Below are 27,535 nucleotides of genomic sequence, written 5' to 3' on the forward strand. Positions count from 1 at the left end.
CCACGAGCAGCACTGGGCATCCATTTTCCCTGATTCGTTCCAGCACTTGAGGCAGGAGCGAGACGGGGGGAAAAGCATAGAGTGGGCGTCGGGGCCATACGTGGGCCAGCGCATCCCTGCTCTTGGAGAAAAAGTTCGGACAGTGAGCGTTTTCCTGGGACGCGAACAGGTCCACCTGCGCTCTGCCGAATGTCTCCCACAGCAGTTGGATCGCCTGCGGGTGCAGCGACCATTCCCCTGCTGGGACATTGTTTCTGGACAGTCTGTCTGGTCCCAGATTCAGGTGACCAGGCACATGCGCTGCTTTCAGTGAAAGCAAGTTGTGCTGAGCCCAGTCCAGGAGGCGTTTCGTCAGCCTGTAAAGGCCTGACGCCGCCCTGGTGATTTATGTACGCCACCACTGACATGTTGTCCGACCGGACTAAGACGTGGCGGGCTTTTATCTGGGGACAAAAGCGCCTTAGCGCGTTGTCTACTGCCAGCATTTCTAGACAGTTTATGTGTAGGAGCTTCTCCCATTCTGACCACTGGCCAAAGAACGGTCTGCCCTCGAACAGCGCTCCCCATCCCAAGGTGGAGGCGTCCGTGGACACCACCATCACACTCGAGGGAGTCCCCAGACTCACGCCTGACTGGTACCAGTCGGCTTTTTTCCAAGGTTTCAGAGCCGAGACGCATTTCCTGTCGACCGTGAGGCGAAACAGACCAGCGGCCCAAGCCCCCGGGCGGAACTCGTGCTTTCAGCCATAACTGCAGTGGGCGCATGCGAAGCAGGCCCAGCTGAAGTACTGAGGATGCTGAGGCCATGAGGCCCAGCATTTTCTGAAACCGTTTGAGCGGGACTATAGAGCCACGGCGGAAGGATTTCACGGCGCGCTGAATGTTCAGTCCTCGCTCCGGCGACAGACGTGCTGTCATAGACAGCAAGTCCATCACTGTTCCCAGAAAAGAGATTTTCTGGCTGGGAGACAGCGAACTCTTCGCCCAATTGACTGTGAGACCCAAATTCTCGAGATGCTCGAGTAATGCGGTCTTGTGTTCTATGAGCTCTTATCGTGATCGAGCTAGAATCAACCAGTCGTCCAAGTAGTTCAAAATTCGCATGCCCTGAAGTCTCAGGGGTGCGAGAGCTGCGTCCATGCACTTCGTGAATATACGGGGTGCTGGGGACCAAGGTTATTATAGTTTTGCATTTTTCATTAGTTTTTATTTTTATTTCGTTTTGACTTTTTGTTTTCAAATTCAGTTTAGTTTTAATTAGTTTTTAAAGTGGGTTTGCTAGTTTAGTTTAGTTTTTATTTTTTGAAAACGCTTAGTTTTAGTTTAGTTTTTATTAGCATAGAAATATGTATTCAACAATAACACCAGTAGCTACATAAAATGTACATATGTGACCCTGGATGATAAAACCAGTCATATGGGTCATTTTTTTTTAAATTGAGATTTATACATCACATGAAATCTGAATAAATAAGCTTTCCATTGATGTATGGTTTGTTAGGATAGGACAATATTTGGCTGAGATGCAACTATTTGAAAATCTGGAATCTGAGGGTGCAAAAAATCGAAACATTGAGAAATTCGCCTTTAAAGGGTAACTAAACCCCTGGTCAAAGCCTGACTCCACCCACTGGCAATATTTGAAAAATGCTGGAAAAGTGGGCAGAGCCCAGCGGAGATAGAGGCGACGAACCGAGGGCGGGGCTGAGCGGGGGGGCGTGCACCTGAGACCCGCAGTGACAGCTGCTGTCAAACTAGCTAAAATGGAGTGACGCAAGTAGCTATGCAACAGAGCGGTCATTTGAAGTCGAGAACTTTTCTCCCCCACCTTCACCTGAAGTGGAGGAGGGTGAATTGTCTGTGGACACCAGCTCAAACTGCGGTCTTAACTCCCGCATCGCGATCGGCATCCGATTATTCTTATATTCAGTCATTTTGAGGTAATTTTTTCCAGGATTATTATTACTATTACGTTCATTATATTTTGCTGCTATGTGAAAAAAATAATCAGCAAATCGCGCCGGCGCGTTTGTCGACACCAGAGGATTAATTAACTTTAGCCTAATAAGAAGGAACATAAATTGTGATTAAAAATATATGCTCACTCACATCATGACGCCGCTGCGGTGGTGGAGTTCATGCAGGAAGAGCAGCGTTTGGCAGCGCGAGCTGTGTGGAGAAGCCCATTTCCACCTCCATTGCGTTGGAGAAGCAATCCCACGTAAAATGCAAGTTGCACACTGGAGCGATAGCCGAGATTAACTACCTAGGCTACATGAAATAATCTAAATAACTATATAAATGCTATGCTAACTATATGCTAATATATATATATATATATATATATATATCCGTTTTCAATACTCCTAATTCCAACTCCTGACTCGCTACAGTAGTTTTGACGGAAACAGATGCTTTTATACCAGGGGCTGCCAAGAGCGTGGTGAGCTCGCACCAAGGGCGTGACAGATTGACGTCAGAGAGTATTCTACGTCAGAAAGTACCCCTACTGCAGGAGCTTTCCGTTTAACCTGAAGAGGGCAGCACTCAGACGTTTTTACACCATATATTTGAAAATTAAAACACTTTATACCCAAATGTCAAAAAATGTACTCCAATCAATGAACAGCATTTATGAAGCTCCATTCTTGCAGATAAGTAACTAAAAAAAGTTGTTTTAGAGTTTAGTTACTCTTTAAAGTTGTCCATTTATGTTTGCGATTGTGCTGCATTCACTCACAAAAATAAATGTTTTATACATTTACGGTAGGAAATTTACAAAATATCTTCATGGAACATGATCTTTACTTAATATCCTAATTATTTTTGACATAAAAGAAAAATTGATAATTTTGACCCATACAATTTATTGTTGGCTATTCCCACAAATATACCCGTGCTACTTAAGACTGGTTTTGTGATCCAGGGTCACATATGAGCACAAATATGTAAATAGTCAACACAACACTCCGCAGTAAGTGCAAAATGTGTAAGTGACGTGTGCCAGGAAAAAACCTAAATAGCCAACAGACTAAAGAAGACACACATGAACGGCATGTATCAACACATTTATGAGCCACACAAGACATTGCTAGGAGCTCAATCTCTTTACCTCTACAAAATCCACACGCCGTACAAAAAATCTACGTTACACATCTTCTATACAAAATGCACAACCTATACAAATCCCACAGCGGTACAATTTTCACACCCCTACTAAATTTACCCTATACAATAGCCTACTCATCTGGATTGAAGCAGCAAACATTCAGTGTTAGAGTAAAAAAATGACATAACATTATTTAACTTTAGCTAATATTTGAATCACAGCTTATATCGTGTTTTGACATCGACAACCCAACTGCATTTTACCTCAAACTTTCTAAAGAAGCCGCAATCGCTTCTCGGGTCGACATTAACACACTGACAAAATTATTCTGTATTCAGAATTTAAAATATTTGTTATACTACTTTTTAATGTGTGATTGTGTAAAGGTGTTCACGAGATAGCCTACCAACCTTTCGCGAACTTGCTTTCAACGAACACTCGTTTTCATGGAGACGCGGTGTGCACGGAGGGGAGGGTCTGTGTGTGTGTGTGTGTGCGTGCGCGCGTGCGCGTGTATGTGAGAGAGAGAGCAGGGAAAGGAAATGCAGCTGAACGAATACGCTGCGTTTTTTAAAAATGAATAACGAAACGCAATATGTGGCGGCCTGTGCGGCGGCCCAAGACATTTACAAAGACGAAAACTAAGGACATTTACTCTATAATTTTATTTTATTTTAGTTAGTTTTGCCAAACACACATTATAGTTTTAGTTAGTTATCGTTTTTTGTAATGCCTCGTTTTTATTTTTATTTCAGTTAACGACAATGTTTTTTCCCACCTAGTTTTCGTTTTTTCGTTCGTTTTCGTTAACGATTATAACCTTGCTGGGGACAGGCCGAACGGTAGGACTGTGTATTGATATGCCTGGCCCTCGAAGGCGAATCTCAAGAATCGCCTGTGACGTGACGCAATCTGTATTTGGAAATAGGCGTCTTTCAGATCTATTGACATGAACCAGTCTCCCTGGCGCACGTGCGCGAGGATTTTGCTGGTTGTCTGCATTTTGAACTTGCGTTTCAGAAGCGCTTTGTTAAATTGTCGCAGATCTAGAATGGGTCTGAGACCCCCGTCTTTTTTCGGTACCAGAAAATATCTGCTGTATACACCCCCCTTCGCTCTGAGCCTGAGATAAAGGTTCTATGGCCCCTTTGCTCAGTAGTTTCGCTATTTCGGTTCGAAGTAGATGAGATACTTCGTTGTCCACCGTGGTTTCGACACGCGCCGTGCAACGGCGGGGACGTCGAGCGAACTGTAGCGAATAGCCTCTCTTTATAGTGTTCAACACCCATTCTGATACCCCGGGAAGCATTGCCCATGCATTCGCGTGGATAGCTAGAGGCAGAATGATATCCGGGCTCTGGCCGCGGCACAGCGGCGGCTGCAGAGCTTCGGTGTACTGAGACATGAACACTGTGTTTAAAGTGTGTGAGGCGGGGGGCGCGCCGATCACGGCGGGCAGCCTGTTCGCACTAGCTTTCTCTATGACAAATTGTGGAGAGAGAACGAGCGGGACAAACCCCGTAGGGTTCAGCGTGTCTGTGAGTGAATGTGGGCGCGGGACAGCGGGCACATTTACTGCACTGAAAACACCGTCGGCTTGCGCTGACTGAATATGTGTTGGTTTCGTTTTTACAGAAACCGTGGGACACGCAATGTGTAGTGTTTGTGGGCACTATGTGGTCGTGGGCACATTCACTACGTTTGCACAATCGACATGAGTCAATTTTATTTGTGCTAGCCCTGAACTGTGGCGGGCTGTGTCTGCGTGTGGGAATGGGCACTGTGACGTGGGCATTCTTACAACACTCATAACACCATCGGCTCTGGCCGGGACACCAGAAAATACACTCTTTATTGGATTTATCTGGGTCGCCGTAAAAATGGCGTTAATGTGCAGGCAAGCGGGCTGTGGTACCGGCTTGTTTACTGCGAAATACACTGGAACAGTCACATTGTTTGGAACTGAACGACCGAGAGGTTTCGGTGGAGTCTGGCCGAGGCGAGACTTAAACACAAGGGTGTTTAAGTTAAACACAAGGGTCTTAGCTGATTGTATGTGTGTTGGTTTCGTTTTACAGAAAACGTGACACATGCAGTGTGTATTGTTTGTGGGCATTGGGTTGTGGGCACATTCACTACATTTAATGCAACAATTGACATGATTCGATTACATATGTGCGAGCCCTGCACTGTGGCGGGTTGTGTTTGTGTGTAGAAATGAACACTGGGCTGTGGGCATTTTTATTACACTCATAACACCATCGGCTGTGGCCGGAATACCAGAAAATACATTGCTTATATGATTTTTCTGGGTCGCCGTGGAAACGGCATTTGTGTGCAGGCAAGCGGGCCATGGTACCGGCTTGTTTACTGCAAAATACACTGGAACAGTCACATTTTCTTGGAACTGAACGAGCGAAAAGTATCAGTGCAAGTCTGGCCGCGGCGAGACTAAATTTTATCTGCTGCGAGAGCTGGGATTGAACACGGCTCTCCCATGCGATGGCTGTAGGTTTCGCCACTGAGCCACAGGGGGAAACGACAAACGCTTTAAATAGCTTGACCACATAATAGAGCGTCATCACAGTTTTGTGTGTGTTGGCGTTTGTTTGCAGGCGTGCGTGTTATACAACAGGCTCATTGCTGCAATATTGACATTTTCAGCCGCTCAAACTAAGAGGAGCTGAGAAATGTTTGAGAAATGGAGATTGGTCCAGCCTCGGCGGGACTAAAAATACACTCTTTCCTCATTTCGCCGGTGACGCATGCCCACGGGGGGCGGGGGCGGGGTAGCTTTCTTATAACGTAAAGAAAGCTAGCCGCGGTTTTGATGCTGGCCCGTTTCCCTGACGACTCGCGGGCAGAAGGGGGAGATCCACAGAGCTCGCCCAATCCTCACTGTCCAACGGGGGATATAGCAGCTGGCCTCCTCTACAGATGCAGCTATCTCGTCGTCATTAATGGCGGAAGCGGCGGCGCGCGGCGGCCGTTGTCCGTCAGTGAGCGACTCGATTGAAGCTGGTGAAGCTGGCGGGCGAACCGGCGAGCTTTCACGGCTGGAGAAGGATCGGGGACCCGCTGAGTACGGCGCTTTGCGGCGCGGCACTACAGCAGGCAGGAGTCTCACTCACCATGGCAATAGCTGGCCTCCTCTACTGATGCAGCTATCTTGTCGTCACTAATGGCGGAAGCGGCGGCGCGTGGCGGCCGCTGTCCGTCAGAGAGCGACTCGATTGAAGCTGGTGAAGCTGGCGGCCGAACCAGCGAGCTTTCACGGGCTGGAGAAGGCTCGAGGACCCGCTGAATACGGCGCTTTGCAGCGCGGCACTACAGCGGGAGGGAGTGCAGACTCGGAGAAAAAATGCCAGGCAAGTCCTCAGAGTCACCATGGCAATAGTTCCACAGGAACGAAGCGTCTTCAAAAAGACGGTGCTCTTTTAGATAAAGAGAGAGAGAGAGAGAGAGTGTGAGTCGCGACGGCGAACACACACTCTAGCAGTGAAAAAGGATATTAACGCCGGAAAGCGTAGCAGGTACGGCGGCTGAAGGCGGCGAGGTGAAGGCCAGCAGCTTTAGGCTCGAAGGCTCGTCCCGCAGAAGGCTTACTATCAGACGGCGCGGCTTCTCACTCCGGATCCAGCGATGCAGTAGTGCTTCGCTGAAGAGATGAAAATCAGTTTGTATCAGCCTGTCGAGCGTATTTATAGGCCAAGGCCACGCCTATTCTGGCGGGACGCGGCGAAATGGGCGCGAAGCACCCCCATTGGATATCACATCACGCAGGGCCTCTCTCGATAGGCTTGCTGCTGTTGCCGCAGGGCAGCCAATAGGCGCGCGAGCCGTCTTGCCTATGTTTACACGCTGCCGCACAGCGTTTTACATTAATCAAAATTAAAGGATAATTTTTGGCTTCAATATCTCGTGGAAAAGAGGTTTTCCCCATAGCGTAAGATATTACGCAGTACGAGAGATATTCTCGTAAGAGAACTAAGATTTTTCTACAAAACAAAATTGAGAAATGCACATCAAAAACACACCCACACCCAGAATTAAACAAGTCCGTGTTTGTGGATTCCCAACAGTCGTAGGAGTAATTGAAGCAGCAGTAAGTTTAGCACAAGCATGAGCTCCAGAAGACATCCAGCAGTGTGTGGGAGTGAGGAAAAGAGTGATGTGTCACAAACTTTCAAACGCAATCAGAGGTCGCCATTAATTGAAGGCAGCAGGCTATTAGTTACAGTGGCTGTGTAAGTAGTGAAATTACTTTTGAACTTCTGAAGTATACATTGACTGTGCTAATCGCTGGGGAGTCATTGGTAATTTTCACAGAAACTGCAGCTGATAACCATGAAATACTTGGTAGAGACGCTGTGTATCAAAATATTCAGTATTTCATATAGCTTGATGGAAAATTGGACTGCACTCTGGGATACGGGTTACTCACAAATTCAATTTTCTGGTCGTTAAAAAGTAATTCCAAAAAAACAAAAAAAGGGGGCGGGGGGGTTTGCGGTGGGCAACAGTCATCAAACACTCTGGGATAATTGTTATTCAGTGAAGCTTTGAGAATACAATTGAATGGTTAACTGACGAGTCATTGCCATGGTGCCATTCATGTTGAGAAAGAACCAATCCTCTGGCTCAGTGTGGGATGAAGCTTGCCAGTGAATGGAGAGAGAGAAATGGTGTGGGAATTGATTCATTGCTATTTAGATTAACAGTATTTACAATGGAGAATGCTGCAAATGGCCAAAGTTCACAATCAAAATAGATCGGTTCATTCAGCGCTGGATGACAGCCACAGGATTGTGTCATCTTCAGTGAGAAATGTTTTCCCTGCATTTTTACAGTGGTAAAGAAACCATCAAAATGCCTCTGCTGTGACTGAAAGGAAGGTTTGTGGTTAAGAAGTTATGATTGATGTGCAACACTTGAGTTTTCAAACACCTCATGGGCCAAACTTTTACATGCAGTCAATGCAGGCAAAAAATAACACCTGAAACAGATACAAAGCTTGTTAAAGAAATGTTCTGAGCCAAATACAAGTTCCATACAATGAAAGTCAATGGGCTGGTTTTGGACCCCATTAGCTTTCATTATGTGGTCAAAAGGGGGTCCAAAGAAGAAAAAGTCATACATGTTTGAAACAACATGAATGTGAGAGAAATTGATGGCAGAGTTTTCATTTTTGGGTGAATTACCAAGTTTGAAGCTTGAAGCTCAATCAACAGATTAAGTATACAGATAACTTTTTGCCATTTCTTTGAAGACAGTCAGGGAAGAGGCAGGTAACGAATATGAATGTTGCACAAACATCCACAAGTACATTACTGTGCACATGAGAGATACTCTTAATAAAACTTAACTTATTTTGAACCCAGAACGTTCATTGTAGGATCGACGTTCAGGTCAACTCAATTGAAAGGTCAAGTTAAATCAAGTTAAAATTAAAAAAGTCTGCAGTAGAAAACAGCTGACTGACTTCAATGAGAGTCTTAATGCAGATTATATCTCAGTCTGACGCATCTTAAGAAGTCTAAGCATAAGAAGGCTTAAATTATGACTTTCAAGCAATACCATAATGGCATTATACTCTTCACAGGCTAGTTTCACATCTAAGAGCAAATTAATTCCTTGTTCTCTTTTTTGTCCCCATGTTTCTAAATTTATTACAAAGGTTAAAGACTGATTGCAAAAGTCAACCAATCTAATGTCTTAATTAGCTATGTACACTGTGCTAAATTCATTTCAAGATTTAAAGTACTAAGCTCATTTTCATGTTTCACTTTTTATGCACACTGCAAATCAAGAGTAGGTCAAGTTGTTAAACATCCTACAGCATATGCTCTGAAAAAAAATAAATATAATTAATGTCTTGTTATATTTATATGCGAACTTTAAGTTCATCACATTTGCTCCAATGTACTCTCTAAAGTGAGCAGGATTAAATTTTACTCTTGCTCTGTGCTGTACTTACACAGTACATCAATAGTTTTTTTTTTCTTCCACTCCTCATTAGTATCTGCCAAAACAGCAGAAAGCCATCAAGATGCATTTACTATTGACTATACTGATTTGAGAAGCAATGCATGGTGGGACATTAATATTTGAGCCAGCATCAGGTCTAAGCCAATGTTCAGGGTCAATGATCTGTGACATCATAATCCAACAAAATCTTCGTCCTACGAAATGCAGCAATTTATCTAGAAGGATCTTTAAAGCCAATCAGAGCTATTGGTTATTCCGAGCACTAACAGTAGTATCCAGTCTCCTTGATGAAATTAGTTAGGTAAAACACATACATTGCAAGGTCACGCATTTCCGATCTTAGAATATTAACCAAGGTCTCCAGTGGAGGAAAAGCTTACATAAAGTTAATTAAACTTTCATAGCAATCATTTATATTTCACAGAGCTGGTTGTGAGATCTGCTGCTGCAATTACAGAGGGTGGATGATACTACTGAATGAGAAGAGGGATGAGTGTTTATTTAACAATTTTACTCTAAAACATACATATGACATATGGTTGACATATGGGTCAATGACATATGGTTGTTAAAAAAAAATCTAGATTAAAAAAAGAACATTTGTCCATGTTGGTTTTATATGCTTTAGAAAAAAATGTATGCTATTTTCAAGAAAAAGTCTGTTTAATTACTCTAAAAGAATGTAACACGTTTTTTAATATTTAAAAAAAGAAAAAAAAGATATTGAGGATCCACACCATTTGACATTTTTCAATACACTCTAAAAAAATGCTGGGTTGTTTCAACCCATGTTTGGGTCAAATATGGACAAACCCAACTGTTGGTTTAATTTTTTATTTTTTTATTAAATTGTAAACCTAACTGTTGAGTTTGTTCATATTTGACCCAAACACTGAAACAACCCAGCATGTTTTAGAGTGTATGCGCATACCTTGAATAAGTTAAATTATTGACTTATGATGGTATGATGGTTATGCAGTATGATGGTTGAAAACACTGAAATTGAGACATTTTTAAGCACATCACAGAAATAAAATGACTATAGCCAGATACCAAAGAACCAGGAAACTACTGTATGAGAGTACATAATTTGTGCTGTGCATTGGGGTTTTTAAATAACAGCAGTAAAAATAACCTCAATTCTTAAAGAATGAACTAAGAGAATCAGTCCTTACTCTGATTATTGGAAATATATCACATTATTGGTGCACACGCATTCATTGAGTCACCTACATCAAGTTTACAACCACTTTGTTGCAGGAATTTGATCGCCAGATTTCTCTTGGACTCATTGTTTATTGGGCACACGACACTGAGAGTGAGTTTTATTCACGGAGCTCATTAAACACTGAGCCGTTTTTCCCGCCTGCTGCATCACCATTACTGTAATTAATGGTGTAGCAGATTCCTCTGTCACCCATCTCCCCTGCTCTAGTCTGAGCCTGGCGTCTCTTAAGAGCCCATGCTGCTGATTCATCTGCTCCACCATCAGCCAGGTTGGAGGGTGGCAGGAAAAAAAATAGATCTTAGACCTGCAGCTAATTTCAATAGGGTTGATATATTTCTACAACTCACAGCCTGGCACTTTAATAAGGGATGGCTATAATCAAAAGACAGGCAAGAAAAAAGAAAGCGGAAAGAAATTTTCCCCTCGCCCTTCCTCTTTTCTGAATTGTTCCCTGTCACCGCAACAGTGGAATGGCCAACAGCCATCATTTTGAGGACAATTACGAAGAATGTATGGCAAACGCTGCCCTCTCGCCTGCTACAGCGACATGCTGGTGACAAACAGGCTGTTAACCGACGCTAGTGTTATTTTCTGCTGGGTAAACATGATTTTACCGGGCCGGCCGGACTGGACGAGCATGCAATAGGAGCTTGATGTAGTGCCCGCCTTCCTGGGAAGAGGTGATGAAGTCTGGCCCTATTCCTCAAGTGCTAATATCCTCTGCTTTGCCTAGTGAAAAACAAACAATGGCGAGGGTCGTGGTCGGTACTGGCCATTTTGCCACTCAATCTTGAGGTTTTTATTTTACAATGTCCTTTATGTTTTCCATTGCACCCTATTTTTTTCCAATCTTTTATGGTTTATTGACAGTACTCCTGCCCTGAAACAATAAACACGTCAGCTGATGGGGAAATCGATGCAGGGACCCAACACCGAGAACACACTATATAACCAGGAAGGATCGAATGAAGGGCAGTTCTGTGACACACGCACCCACACCTGTTAAACATGGATGACTGGTTTTAAAGGTTGGGAAATCCGTGCCAGACGTCGACGTCGTGGTTGATTTATTTCTCCCTCTCTCCTCTTTTCCTCCCTCACCTTTATTTCCTTTTCAGTCCTCTACCAGTCCTGCCTGGTTCTACAGTACCCTCAAACTCAAGCAAGAGCATCCTCAGTTGATACTGTAATAATATATTGGCGAAACAGATTTGGCAAACTCTCCCGTGCATTTTTGTATTTGCGTTCTAGAGAACATCAAATGTGTCTATTTTTCAACATGTTTTTGTAGTGGTGAGCAATGTAGCCAATCACAGACATAGTTGTTGATCTCTTGCACACAATGGCTAATCAGAGGTGTTTAAGTTAGTCAGAATCCACTCACCGCTCAAAAAGCCAGAGCTCATTCAGTGCTGAGTTATGCATGCTTGCGAAACCTCTCACTAACAATCAAAGCGTAAACAAATATTTTTCGGATTTTCTAGACTATTTTAAGTCATAAAGTAAACAGGATATATTAAAATTTAGCCCGCCTGGATTCGGCAGGCATGAATTCATGATACTAGGGGGACAGCCTGTCTCAGAGCCCTCCCTAGCTCTTCAGCGCCCAACAAATTTCCAATTTAAATCTGTCGTGAAAAAATTGAACTGCAGCGCACTCTCATAGAAAGCCATTGGGGCAGATTTTAGGCTGCCCTGCTTATTTTCACGTGACATTACTTTGCGTAGGCTAAACCTCGCTCCAGACCAAGATGATATCAGTCTGCTTCAGATATGTGTCTGGATCAGGTAAGTAACTAGTTGGCATGTCTGTTCTTCCTATGTGGAGTAGTGTATCAAATTAATTAGAGTATCAACCCTTTAGTTTAAACGTGATCATGTGAATAGCTTTTATATATAGTTCTGTTGTGTTTGTTTTATGACCTTTTCTCCTCACTGGAACTCCTAACTTGCAATATTCTAAAACAACATTCGGACGCAATAAATACTACATTACGGCAATTTTAAGATGGCATTCTATGCTTTTGTCGTTTATACTAAAGTCTGTCAATCATCATTAGAGCGCCACCCTCAGGATGAATAACGCAAGGACATTAGAATTCTGACATAAGTGTGTCTGATGTGTTCAGCGATTAGAATATAAAGCTTACAAAATGCTTATCATAAACTAGCGCTAAGACCCAGAATCTGCCCTACCTAAATTTATGGCCAGGATGCATTCCGCTATGCAGAATAGTACATTAATAGAAAAATATTCTATTGAAATTGAAATTAAATTCTATTCCAATTATTTGTAAAGTAATGACTTGTAAATAATCTTAAATGCCTCACTGTACACTGCTATGGTGGAGCCGTTGCCGACATCTAGAAAAGTTAGAAATCTGCACATTACTAGGGCACCCTTAGTTATTTCAGAAGCACTCTCAGTGATTTGATTTTGGAACAGGGCCTGCCTCTTGAACGACCTTTTGTACAGTCACAAGTATCTGACACCTTAAAAGACATTTCCAAATGATCATGCAGCCTATTGAATCAGACATCACACATGGCAGCCACTATGGGGCTTGTGTGAAGTTGCCAGGCTTTGTCATGACTGGCTGACAGCATTGACAAATTCTGTTTATCTGAGGTCGTGCGATTACAAGGTCACCCGCCGGAGTTGATTCCACTCAAGCTGAACAAATGCAAGACCTGTGATGGTACGAAACAATGCAATACAAAGAATAACAGTTATATTTACAGTTGCACCAGTAGCACTAAAGTGACATAGAACAAAGTTCTTCCCTCAAAATGCCCGCACGGCCCCACAATGCTAAACTGCTAAAATGGTATGCACGGAAATCCTTGACTAAAACAGGCATTGTGGGTAGAGGCCAGCAGTGTTATTATAACCGTAAACAAACAGATATCGATCTCATCTAGAGGATAGGCAGAAGTCAGCAACTTTATCAACACCACAGAGAACAGGAGAGATGCAGGGAGTATCAGTGCACAAGAAAAATTAAATTGCATTTTGATGATGGATGCACCTGCCTTTGAATAACAAACACCATCAACAACAGCAGGCCAGGAAGAGAGTGGCAAAACAGCAAAAGTGCAACAACTGAAAAGAAAATGGAGTGATGGTAATTCTAATAACACAGGCACATATTCTTGAGATATCGGACAAGATATGTAATAGTTGCAAACATAAAAGCATAATAAATGTATCTATTTGTAATTACTACTGCTAAATATGAATATGTACAAATAACTTTACTGTCCTATACTGTTATTAAACAACTTTACTGTATAGTACTCTACTGTATTTGTGTAGCCTTGGTAAGAATTATAATAAACATACGGTAAAAATGTATAAAATGTAAAATCTTTATAATATCTCCAGTGCTGAATGATCCTTCAGAAATCCTTCTAATATGATGATGTGGTGCACATCAAATATTTCTTCTTGTTATCAATGTTGAAAACTATATTAATATTTTTTTGTTAACTGTGATACATTGAATTTCAGCATTCTTTGAATAGAAAGTTCAAAAGAACCACATTTATTTGAAATAGAAATACTTTGTAACATTATAAATGTCTTTACTGTCACTTTTGATTAATGTTATTTGTCCTTGTTGAAAAAAATTATTTACTTTCTTTAAAAAAAGAAACAACGTACTGACCACAAACTTTTGAACGGTAGTGTGTATATATTTTTGCTATTAACATTATTTGTTCATTGCAAGCATTTGCACTTTATGTCCATCATTTTCTGTCAACAAGGTCAAACATTGTCTTATTTTCTTTGTCACAATCATGAAAACTGAACAAATCCTAATCCAAAGATGAAAGACCTGAATCCTGTTGGTGAGAAATTCCACCTCATGAGATATGATACTTCTATAACCTTTCTATTTCGTTTTATTTATCCACCCTGTGACTTCGGGTCCCTACATGTGGTTCAGGACTCTTATTAAAAGCCACATGCTCGGGTCTGATTGAGACAGCTCCTAGTAGGAACAGGTCTCACCGATGCTGCCCAAACGCAGGGCTCTAATGAGCTCCCAGAGAGCTGATTCATAATGGAATATCTGGGAGGCCAATAGTCCATCACTAATAATCATATGGTAATGACCAGCTCGCAATCAGGGAGCCCAGAAGAGAAGAGCAGCTCATTTCTATCCTTCAAAGCTCTCTCTCTTTTTAAATCTCACAGGGATAGAAGGGTGAGGGGCAAAAAAAGGGCAAGGGGCGGGAGAGAACGAATACGGAGATGGAGAAAGAGACCTTCGACGAATCCTAACATTTCCTTTTAATAAAAACAGGGTTTCAAAAGATGGCGCAGAACAAATAAATGACGAAGGCAGGCAGTTAGCTTCTGCTGTGTGCAGGGGGTTTGGACGAAATGCTAGTTAATGCTGCTTTAATGTAGCTGCCATAAGAGGGATCATTCATCATAATGTTCTCACTTCATTTGCACAGGTCTCTGAGTACAGCAAGAGTGAATTAGCTCCAGCTCTGAGCCCCCCTGCACTCTGGGACCAAGGGACAGCCAAATTGGATCTAAATTGATCTAATCCTAAACAGAAAGGCAAAATTAATGACTTTGCATGGAGAGAGACCCATTCTCAGCATATCATATAAAGAGTCTTTCTGAGGGAGAATATCAGGGCCATTTTCCACTAACGGAAGATACGCAAGATGAACGTAGGGATGAGTGGACTGATCTTGAAATAAAAGATTCCAGATTATGGAGGCATCACGACTAAACTACTAAACTTGGAACATATCTTGATAGAGTGTCAGCAATTTACCCATTGTTAATTTTTTTCCCAGCAATCACAAAAAATTTTAATAGACATTTACTAGAGGTACCAGTATAGATATTGTTATAAACAATACTAAGTCTGTGTATCAAACTTGGAAGAAAGTGAAAACAGGCTGTTGTTCAGATATGTGCTGTGCTTGAGGATATTCTTGACCAGAAGGAGTAGCATGGTCTCTTAGCGCAGTAGAGCGGAATAGAACTTTGGCGATCTCTTTGTGAGGTCATAAAAAGGGGAAATTTGGACAGATTCAGAAAATGTGGACACATTTAAATCCCATCCGAATGGGGTCTGAGGCGGATCATTGAGCTAAAGGAAAAGAGCCACACTAATAAACACACTGACCTCTGAGGAACAGAGCCAACCACATACACCAACAGGAACACACTTATGCACAAACAGAGACACAATACGTGCAGTCAAGCGTGACTGAGCAGCATTCAGGCAGGTAACGACCGCAAATAAGAGATCAACTTACAGTCTGTCCTACGGCAAGTCCAGACGTTTACACACACACATAAATAACCAAGCATCCGTAAATGTTGTGAAGGCAGGCATTAAAATGCACCCCTTCAGACGCTCAATAAGCAAAAGACATTTGGCAATGATGCTGGTTATAAGGACAAATTTTTTTTTTCTTGCAAACACCTCCACATTGACTTCTTACGCCCCATCACATTCACAAGCCCGTGGTCTCCATTAATGCAATTTCACCTCTGTCGCTCAGTATACACACGTGGGCCTTTTTAATGCCGACACCAAAATGAACACAAACAAGCATACACAATTTAGCAGCTCGTTACTTTACGAGCTTATTAGGCATGGCCCATCACCCTCAGGAGTGTTAACGAGGTGGTGTTTGGCAGACTCGTTAGGCCAGGAACCTATCAGAGCCCTGGGAGATATCAGGAGATGATTTTCTGGATATTGCTCACAAGAGTGACATACAATGTTAGTGGCACCACAGGGAACAGCAAGCAATTTTGAGTTTAAAAGACGTTTAATAGCAGTCCAAACACAGCTGTAACGTCTAGGCTAAAACAGGGCAAAATTTGGGCTGTCAAAATGTGATAGACGTCTAACCATATGCCAAGAATAGACGCATAGGCTACGCATAGAACAAACCAAACACCCTGTTATCACTTTTGACTTTGCTTCTTGATGGAATACGATACAACATTGCAATCATTGCCTCCTTGCGCTATGATTGGCTATGATTGGTTATGATTGGATACTATTGGTTCGTGCAATAAATCCCGCCTCATTTCCGTGCGCATTCTCAAATCAGTCTGAATGAACAAAATGATGGCGTTAATGGGAAGACTAAAAAAGTAAGTAAACAACTCAGCCACTTAGATCACTGCTTTACATCACGTCAAAATCAAACTTGAAAGGGCTTGAAAATATGTGATAAATGTGTGTTGTTGTTTTTTAGCGAGCAATCAGCTTTGTGTAAAAGGTACATATTCGTGTCTTTGATCAGTGTTTACCGAGCTTGATGACTGATGATACAAAAATAAGTTGGCTTTTAAAAAGAACAGTTGAACATCAGTTCACTAATAAAATATGTTGTTTAAATTATTACTGCCTTTAGTTATTATTCTTGGAATAAATGTAAAAATGTTTGAAAACACTAACTTGATGATATTTATGTTTGGTTTTGATAAATAGAACAATTAATAACATTGTTAATGTAAATATACTTTTTGATGTTATGTAATATGTTTAGGAAAAAGCAGGAAAAAGTGTAGTTGGGACATGAATTTAAATTTAATTTATTAAAAAAAACAAAAACAAAAAAACCTGGGGACTATGCCTAATTTCAGAACACATATACCGGCAACCTGTGAAAAGTTGTTGAACAATCTGTCTGTGTGAAAAGCCTAGCTTCCCTCAAGAGCTTAAGTTCAATGGTTAACCAGACTCAGCACAGCTAGTGAACACCCAGGAGAATCTCTCATAACTCTAAAAGGAGACTGTAACCTTGATAGCTCTCTTGTCATAGGGTTATGCTAACATTACACCTAGAGACATAAAATGGTTGGGGGAGTGATATGAGCCTGAAAGTTCATCATTTATCATCAGACAACAACTACATCTACATCTATCAGAGGGAGAAAAATAAAGATTTGGTGGGAGAAACTCGAAAACTCACCCCTGACAGATGTGGCGTTTTTGCACCACTGTTAGCAGCATTTTGCAGAGGTGCGAATATTTCCTGTGAAAACACGTGTTCCGGCATATGCTCCGAAAGAGAGTTTAGCCTGCAGACAGGCCCGGAATCCCAATGAAGACCATAGTCACGCCCATGACACACGCGCACACGCACACACACACACACACACACACACACACACACACACACACACACACACACACACACACACACACACACACACACACACACACACACACACACACACACACACAGCCATGCCCAAAGGCTGCGAGACACATGACATGTTTCATCTAGCGCCCTGTCACCTTCCTCTTGTACCAACTTACAGCTGGAGAATAAAAATCACACAGGGTGAGAAGGAGAGAACAGCCGGATTTTGTGGTTGAGAGAGACCAGAAGATGAAAACTGTCATTCTAAACACATTTTTACATAAAATTAAAAGGAAAGATTCAAACATGGCTACTGTTCATGGGTGGAACCTCAAAGAATATTCTCAGTTAATAATGACATACATTTTTTTTCCTCACGCAAGCAAGCAAGCAAGCAAATTAAAAAATTAAAAAAATAAAATAAACAAACAAAACAGTTCTATAAGAGACACAGGTTCTTTAGAGAAAGAGAAAGAGAAAGAGAAAGAGAAAGAGAAAGAGAAAGAGAAAGAGAAAGAGAAAGTAGTCCAAACCAGGTTTGGAGCAACATGAAAGTAGTAAAATACTGACAGCGTTTTCATTTTTTGGGTGAACTTTCCCTTTAAGGGTGCACCCTTCTCACTGAATAATTCTGGTTTATGGTAAGACGCCAACAGTGTAAAACTAAATATTTTTTACGAGGGGATATTTTTGTTCCATGGATCTGACCAAATTGAGGATGCGACAGTGCTAGGAAATCCATTACAACCCAATTATATGAGCCGGTTTTGGGCCGGGTCTAGGCTGCTCTCTCTGAAAGGGCTCTGTTTAATCCACAAAGAGAGGCTAATGGGAAATGTGGAAATAGAATCCACACTTCAGTAAGTTTGAGGGGGATTTGGCAGGATTAATGAACTGCCAGGTTTACTGTCAACATGCGAGAGAGAGCAATCCTTTACAAGGCAAGAGAATACTGCATCAGTCCGTCAGCCCACACACAAACTCGCACATCTAGCACACAGGCTCTCCTTGTGGTCTAAGTAACAATGATGCCAACCCTCCCTACATCATTCAATACACGCTACATTTATCCAGAGATAGCTTTTTACATTCGGCTAAAGGGATGCACAAATTTCTCTCCATCTTTGTGTCTGTGTGTCTCTCTTGCTCAAAAGAGATCCCAGTGCCGCAGCCAGCCAATGCAACCGCACAAACCGCACATTGAATACACATGCTTGATTTGAATGCAGGCAGTGTGTCTGAAATATATGCAGCTATGATATGCTAACTTTCACATTTCACAGACTGATTTCACACCTCTGCTATCAAATGAGCAAATTATATATATATATATATATATATATATATATATATATATATATATATATATATATATATACTGTATACACTTAATTTGTTTTAGATGCCAAAATGTGCTGAAGTCTAAAAATGAAATCCATGCATTATATAAATATTCCCTGTTGGAAAATCCAGCCAAAACCTGCTTAGGATGGGAAGCTTGAAGCATCACTATTATTATTTCTCATAGGGGGTTTGCTCTAAATCCCTTATGTGCTGTGGGCATAAATTATACCTCAATTTGTGTGGCTTGTTTAGGAGAGGTGTGCTATTACTTTCTGAAATAATCAAACTCCCAAATATTTCCTGGTGGGCGATAAATTGTGCAAAAAAAAAGAAAAAAAAGACCATGTCCAAAAAAATGGCCCAGAGCCCTATCTAGAGACCAGAGTTTCACTGAGACTTGGATGTGGGCTATTTTGACTTGCCTCAGTAAGCAACCTAAAACACACTAACTCCCTAGTAATCACCCAGACATTCTAGCAACTGCATAGCAATGTCCTAGTAACCACTTAGATCACCCTATTATCTGCATTAGTAACAACACCTTGGTTACTACCCAAACACCCTAGCAGCCGCAATGGCCTTGTAACCACCCTGACAACTTAACAACTGCATATAAAAAAAACCTTGTTACCATTCAGAACACACTAGCAACCTCATAGCTACACCCTATTACCGTCCATACAATCTAGAAACCGCATAGCAATGTTATGTAACCACCAAGACAACCTAACATCCACATAGCAATGCCCTAGTTACCACTCTAGGGCCCACAGCTTTCCATAACACCTTAGTAGTAACCATAGCTTAAATGGTCTATATTGGTTGATCAGCTGGACCTGGTTTTAGACCAGGTAGACAATCTTGGTTCAAGCTGATCATCAACAACAAACTAGCTACAAAGCTCAAAAATCTCGACCACTTTAAACTCCTCTGACTTTTTTTTTTAGCAGGACTGATACTTGGTTTAATTTATAAAATCAATATTGCGATGAAAGCATTAATATTAGATTGCACTAGATGATTTCCCCCTCAAATTTCAATTGCTGTCCATCGTGTCCGATGACGACTTCCGTCTAATTAGATTTCTCCAAAGAGTCCTGTTTTTTGCTTGGCGATCCCAGCTGCCTAGTGGGATCTGTTTAAGCTTGAGATTCCTTTTAACTGTGTCTTTGAAGCGCAGCTTTGGCCTGCCTATACCACGATAGATGGATGGATGGAGTCTAGAGGGGGAATACAATGGATAAATGAGCTGAGTAGAGGAAGAAAGTAAATTTTTCCTACAACTCTCCAATCAGAATCCACTCTACATGACTTTCTCTGACCTTCTCTCTCTGTACTCATCTTAGAAATCTCTAATTTAAGTTCATAGGGAAAAAAAGGGAAAGAAAAATTATTTAATTATTTTCCTCATCTCTCCTAGACAATCTGAGCTACTATAAAGATACAATCTCATCTTTGATCAGGCGTTGACAGTAGGCATTTTGTACAATATCCTCTTTATATGAGTTTTTATAACAGCGGAAGTTTGCATTTTTTTCCGGATTCGGTCGTACACTAACTCATCGCGTACCGTTCCACAAAGGTGGCAAACGATCTCAGCTTCAGCTTGGCTAGTAAGGAGCTCCCTGGTCTCTGTTTCATTCTAGTTTACAGACATTTTTTCGTTCTTTCTTTGTTGATGACGAACACAAACTTTCTCCTAGGAGCAACAGAGTTGGACGATAACTACGTCATTGCGATGGCACGTGCATCGTCACTACGACGCACCCCTTACGCCATTGGTCCTGACTTTTGTTCACACACGGTGCGTTCCGGGACTGATCCCAGCAATGTTACTAGGTCCGCATCACAGAAGGCACTCTAGCAATTTTACAGGATCAATGTGCTGTGTGAAAGGGGCTTTTGTGTCACCAAGACCAGGTCCAACACTATCTAAAAGTGTTTCACACCTAGTTCGTTTGACCCTCCAAACGCTCTTAGAGCAGTTTAGCGTGTATATGTGAACGAACCAAATGATCTCAGTGATATGTGACCCGTCACAGAAACCAGGGACACAAGTCGGCAGCACAACATTCGAGCAAAATGAGAAAGAAGAGTTTTTTTTCAAAATTGGTGATTTTCAATTTTTTGGAGAATCTGTTAATTGAAATCACGAAGAAGCCTCTCCATGTTTGAGATAGCAGTATTGGTATATTTAAAAGCTTACATTTTGAGGTTGAAATCGGCTTGTTTTCGGAGATTCTAGCATGCAGTAGGGGCGTGGCGTGTCATTGTCTGTGTGTATTTCCATACTGAATAACCCGGCGCTTTTGCCCCCGCCCTCCAAGTCAACCACATGGCTACTTATTATGCTGTGCTCTGGCCAGCTCTCTCTGATATCAAAATTCAATGAAGATGGATGCCGCAAAGATTGTCGCAGACGAGATGAACCGTCTGGCAGTTACACCGAAAATGTTTTCGCCGCACTTCGTGGGCTCGGGAAACTGAACCGGAGGTATGGGCGCAGCGCGCTCGCCCTCAGTGCTTCAATACGGCGGCTCGGCTCGCTGACAGCGGTGGCTGGCTGTTTCATATGTGACGGAAAATTGAAATAGAGGATGCAGTTTAGACCTTTGCTGCTGCGATGATAGCCTGCCGTGCGTGTTTCTGAAATGTAAGTTAAGCTTCATTTGCTCTTTAGTCGTTATTTAAGATGCTGAACCTGCTGATGATATAATGTGCTTGCGGACATTTCATTTGTGTGTGTATACGCACATAAGAAAGTGGTGTAAAGAGATTTGCAACAGTAATTTGAGGAGGTGAAATGTGATTATTTGGAAAATTGCAGAAATGACTGCTTAAAGAAAAATGCCAGCAGGCATTTGCCTCCTACATAAACTTTAATATTGTTGACATTTTGGGCACACGAGCGTTGCGTACTATTTGCGCTATAGATATGTAGGCCTATGGCTTATTGGTCTTTGTTTGTTGTTGTTGGTTTTGCGTTATATGTATATGGCATATTGGTCTTTGTGTGTTGTTGCTGGTTTTGCGTTATACTGTATGTATATGGCATATTGGCCTTTGTGTGTTGTTGCTGGTTTTGCGTTATATGCAGGCTATATGGCATATTGGTCTTTGTGTGTTGTTGCTGGTTTTGCGTTATATGTATATGGCATATTGGTCTTTATGTGTTGTTGCTGGTTTCGCGTTATATGCAGGCTATATGGCATTATTGGTCTTTGTGTGTTGTTGCTGGTACGTTGCAAATAGAGGGGCAGCACAATTGTTTTTCGCCTAGTGCGGCAGAAGTGCACTCATTCGAAGTGTAAAAATAGCTGTAAAGCACATGGAGGAGCTTTACAGGGGGTATGGCTTATCTAAATGAGATGTAAATGAGCCCTATTGTCACCCCCAGCAGCAGAGACAGGTGAGAACTGCACAATCTTTAGCTCGTTTTCTCCTCTTTGAGCTTTTTTAAGTGCCTACTTTAAAATGGCCACAACTTCTCCAAATATTATCAGATTTCCACATGTTACACATCGTTGGAAAGCTTGGATATTACACTCTCAGAATCTATGAATAACTCAAAATGCCCCAGAACCGACTTGTGTCCCTAGTTTCCGTGACTGGTCACATATGTGAAAGCAAGGAGATCCCGGTCCGCTTTGAGTTTTGTTTCGACATGTGTACCTGAAGGCTTGCCATACTTACAGCCATGTTCCATCACTGCTGAAAACAACACAAACATGTTTTATCATGTTGGGTCGCCCTTGGTCGGTTGCTTTAAAGTAACAACAGAAGAACATGAAAGAACCCGTGACAGGGGCGGACTGGCCATCTGGAGCACCGGGACTTTTCCCGGTGGGCCGCTGGCCAATGTGGGCCGGCCCACCCGGTACACAAATATATATATATATATATATATATATATATATATATATATATATATATATATATATAGGTCTATATTTCAAAAATGACGGAAATCATAATATTACATCTCTTTTCTACGCAAATGGATGATTGAGTCGGAACGCGGCCGACAAGAAGTGTGTTTTGTTTGCATGTGAGTGTTTTTGCCCTCCCTCCCTGTTTAGTTTGGTCTACTCCATTGCGTATCTTGAAACACGCCCTCTTTTACGTCGTCTAATTTACAAAGAAAGAGACAGATTGATCCGGTACAGCGAATTTCTCTGAGCAGATAAGATAATAAGAAATAATTGTCTATGGATGAAAGGGGGAAGAAAAGTAAAGGTGGAGCTGAAGAGTTACGCGTGAAAAAAAAAGCATTAGAGGTAGATGCTGTGAAATGTTTCAAATTAACTGATTATGCATTTGGCGGAATCTAGAGCGCGCGAGCAAGAGCTCGCACATACTGTGCTGCGCACCTGCGCACATACTTTCTTCACTGTACCGACATCAGTTCCACCCTCAACAAAATTCAAGCAAAGCTTTGGTTCAAAAGGTTTTCTGCTGTAAAGATTCCCTTTTTTTTTTTTTACAAATATTACCTAATATATGTTGCGTTAATTAAAATAAACGTTTAAATAGCATTTTTGTTCATTTCTCGTTTCTTGTATTGTGTTATATTTTTATGCTATAAGTGGTGTTAAAAATTATTCCGCACATTAATGAGCCAATGTGTTATGATGTGGGGAGCTGATGTGGGCCAGAGAGTTCAGGGCCACTTTTTGTCCAGTCCGCCCCTGCGTGACAAAATGTGTCGAAGTGGGGAGTCTGCTGAAATGAAGGATTCCTGTCCTTTCTATGATGACTTGGATGAAATTTATGGTGCAGGAATGCACAAAATGCAACATTGTAACACATTAAGTACCTGTTTCGGAACAAAGCAAACGATCTACAGGTCTGACAAATAAAATAATTATAGGCAGTCGGTCAAAGCCAAGAGGGGAGCTGAAAGGGGAAAAAAGGGGAGATGTCAGCCAATCAAACAAGGCATCAAAGTGTTGGAATAATCACTGTATATTTCACTTGTTAAAAGGCCATAAACTGTGATATGTCTGAGAAGGTACCAAACTGCTATTTTTGTCCAAGGTGCTAAAGGAGCAATAAGCGGGAAGACGGATGGGTTTCTTCTATAGCGTTACAGCGATCTAAGAAACAAAAAGATTGTTGGTTTTCTAACTCACCGAAATGATCTCTTTATACATATATTAGCGAGTATAGAGAAAATGATCTCTGCCCCGAGCTCAGAAAACAGAGCTCACAGAAGTCTTGCTTATTGATTTTCTCACAATCCCGACTGTCATATTTCTCTCTTATTGTCAGATTTTATGTTCGAGAACCCAAAAGTTGTCTAATAGCACAGCGACTAAGGACTAGTGCTCTTTCGTGCACAAGAAAGGTGATGTGTGTGCGCGTGTATACGTGTGGCACATTACACTTCCCATTCTTTGCTTTTTCAGCAGGTAGAAAGCAGCCCTTGGGGGCGGCTGAGAAAAAATGGACTCTCTCTCGCTCCCTTTCAGTCTCTCTCTTTGGTCTTGGCAGGGTTAGCCCTGTCTCAGCTTGCCCAGGAAAATTGAGTTTGATGCTGATTGGGGCTTGCTGAGAGGATCTTTTTGTTCCCTTGTTACGAGGCAAGAAGGACGAGAGGAGAACTCAGCAGCTCCAGCCCAGAGCACTGAACTAAATCAAAAAACACAGCAGTCAATAACGCTGATTAAAGCATAACCAATGACAGGGTATGAAAAGCAGATAGAGTTGAAACGACAGTCGAAAAAGACAAAAGAAAATGAGAAGACAGATTCATACAGGCCATGTGTGACTCTAAAATACATTTATGCACTTCACAGATGCTTCCATCCAATGCGACTTTCCAGATATCATAAGAGTCAGCGTGTTGTCCTTGGGAATCAAGATGGTGACAGCAAAAATAATATCTTTCACAACCGAGTCAACATTATTTAATAGACAAGTCCAATCAAAATTCAACCACCAAATCTCAAAAACAACATCAGCGCAGAATGCTTTAATAAATTCAACTTTATTGTAAAATCTTTCTAATATCAGATAAAGCAATAGTTAACATGAAATAAATTACACAGCATTTATTATTCTAAAGTCCCTTTCACACAAACTCTGAGTTTCAGAGTAGGTTTAGAGTTGACAAATGTATATATATATATATATATATATATATATATATATACAACCTGGTTTATATCTGGGGGCTATACCATGAAGCCGGTTTAGGTGGCTAAACAGGTATGTCTCAGTTTAGTTTGCTCCAACCCCGGGTTTTATGCACCATAAAAGTGGTTCGGCTTTTAGCAGTGTTCATCACCATAGTAACTTACGCTCCACGGCTAACCTGGTCAGGGGCAGGTTATGTTCCAGGTAAGAGGTTGCAAACTGAACTTAGACCAATCAGCTGTGAGCAAAGTGACATGTCTGATAGGATAATGTCACTGCACCTGTTTCTACTCCAAATTAAAGGTCAGTACATAGCAAATGATTTTTAAAGACAAAATTGTCTGGCTTTTACTAATGCTTATTTAGAATAAAAATGTTGTATGATTTAGATATTATTTATGTAATTATTATACCCTTACTCGATCACACATGTACAATTTTAGTTTATCAATTATTATTTTGCACAGTTTATGTTTGTGTAAATTAATAATAATTAATTATTAATAATTATTCATTTTCAATCTTGTAATATTCTGCAAAAGAGAGAAGTGAATCGCGCTGCTTCTCTCGCGAGAAATGAATCGCAGGTTTACTCGTTCTAAGCATTTGATTGGCTGTTCACTCTGATGTCACACTTAAACTCCTAAACTCCGGATCAAAGCCTGAGTTGACAGAGAAAGTTGATGATCAGCATCATGGTACAAACAAGGCCTGGTTGGATTGGTTTGGTTTTGTCAACTTGAAACTAATCCTCTAACCCTGAGTTTGTTAAAATACCATCATGGTACGGGCCCCAGGTTCAACAGGCTCACAACACTCGGTATAAACGTTCTATGTCAACTCAGGTTAATCCAGAGTTTGCGATTAACTCATGCACCTGAGAGTGTGTCACGTGGGACAAACAGCCAATCACACGGAACATGGAGAGCTTCAGTTTGAATCACTTCTCGCCAGGATCGGCACCAAGTGTGAGCATTCGCTGGATTTTTCTGAAGAACGTTGGGCAGTTTAACTGATCAGAACAAACAAGGGACTCAAGAACAACCATCACAAATAAAATAAAAATAAAATATATATTTTTTAAAACAGCCGTGGATCATCCAGGTAACAACAAACAGTATTAAGAATCAAGTTTAATGTAAGTAAACTTTTGAACAGGGTAATTTTTATAAATTCAGTGTGTGTGTGTGTGTGTGTGTGTGTGTGTGTTGTGGATTATATGTAAACATCTTTTATGTAAAATAGGACAGTACTAAATTAAAAACATGCATTTTGTATGATACCTCTTATTTTGTTAAAATTCAAATATTCGTGCACATCCCTAGTACATACCCATATAGAAATTACAGACAAACCTCAAATGTGGATAGTGCTAATGCCTGTGTGTTATCGACATAGTCTGCAAACTCAGATTGATGCAGTCATTACAGGAGTGAACAGAGTCCTCTTTTCGATGCAAACGGGAGTGTGTGGGGGGAGCGATTGAAAGATAAAGAGCGGAGGCCTTTAATCTTGATAAAAGATAATGAACTCAGCCCAAAGATAAAGAGAAAAACGAGAGCTCTCAATCTGTAGGAGGATGCTATGAGTGAATGTGTGGGGTACAGAGAGGAAGATAACAGAGATAGAATCCTGCAATGTGAGACAGGATGCAGATATCCAGAGCAGCGGCATCCATGCTCACAGGACGTGATGTCACAGACATCTCGATGCCCTTACCTACCGGCCTCAGGGGCCCCGAGGGCGATCGCTCGCTCTTATCAGCTCATATTGCCAACTGACACTTCACCTACCTCTCCCAAAAAGTAAAACACGGATAAAGAATGGACAAGATGAAATATGAGCGCCTTCAGTATCACTTAGGCCTGCGGAATAAGTCAATTAGTCATGGCAGCCAACAGTCAAGAAGAGATTCTACATGACAGCCTTAACGAGGACCTCAAAGAACCAGCATTCGACAGCTCGTTAAATTAATCCACTGGGTGTAAGCTAGAGAGAGAGAGGGAGGGAGCAATAAAGATGGATGCGAAGGAATGCAAAAATCATTTCACTTTTGATATATTAAAAGCTGTCACAAATATTTTGGTACTTATTGCTACACAGCGGGTGATGCCGACAGGAAGTGTGAGCGACAAGCCTGCAGTTAGATGGATCAATTATTAATGATGCGTCAGTGATATGAACCTTGGCGTCAGGGTATCTGGCTTTAGAGCAGTGATGCGCCTCCCTTATCCAAGCGAAATCTCAGAGGAAACACACATGCATAGAAGAATGACCTTAGAGAGGATGATGCTGGACAGCTTTGTTTTGACAGGCGGATTTGAGCTGACCTGCTTTAGGCTGCGAGCCGAGCAAACGTGCACCTCCATACAGCTCTGTGCATGTGTGGGCTCACGTATGAGCAAGCATGAATATCCAGCACAGATGTGCCGGACCCTTGGTATATGCCTGACCTTCACACAGCTGAGGCTCAATGCTGATGCCCTTTGGGGCTGTTTGATGAGAAGATGAGAAAAAAAACAACAGGGATGAAATGGACGACAGAAGGCCTTTCCATCAATCTCCCTTCAGAGTGCTGCTCTTCAACA

The 27,535-nt window shown here is 41.7% G+C and overlaps 1 protein-coding gene across 2 annotated transcripts in view; it reads right to left on the reverse strand.

Moving 5' to 3' along the window:
• The window catches only part of unc5da (unc-5 netrin receptor Da), a 258,001-nt gene that overhangs the window by 143,195 nt on the left and 87,271 nt on the right, over positions 1 to 27,535 (reverse strand). Inside the window, exon 1 of one of the 2 annotated variants that reach the window (XM_077232810.1) lies at positions 17,292 to 17,399. The exons of the other annotated variant lie outside the window; for it this stretch is intronic. The gene's annotated coding sequence lies outside the window, so the exon portion shown is untranslated. Of the gene's footprint in view, positions 1 to 17,291; positions 17,400 to 27,535 lie in introns of those variants that run through there. 2 annotated transcript variants of the gene reach the window in all.

The sequence above is a fragment of the Siphateles boraxobius genome, unplaced genomic scaffold, assembly GCF_051911475.1.
Source record: "Siphateles boraxobius isolate OS27281-9 unplaced genomic scaffold, OSU_SipBor_1 18, whole genome shotgun sequence".
Taxonomy (NCBI): domain Eukaryota; kingdom Metazoa; phylum Chordata; class Actinopteri; order Cypriniformes; family Leuciscidae; genus Siphateles; species Siphateles boraxobius.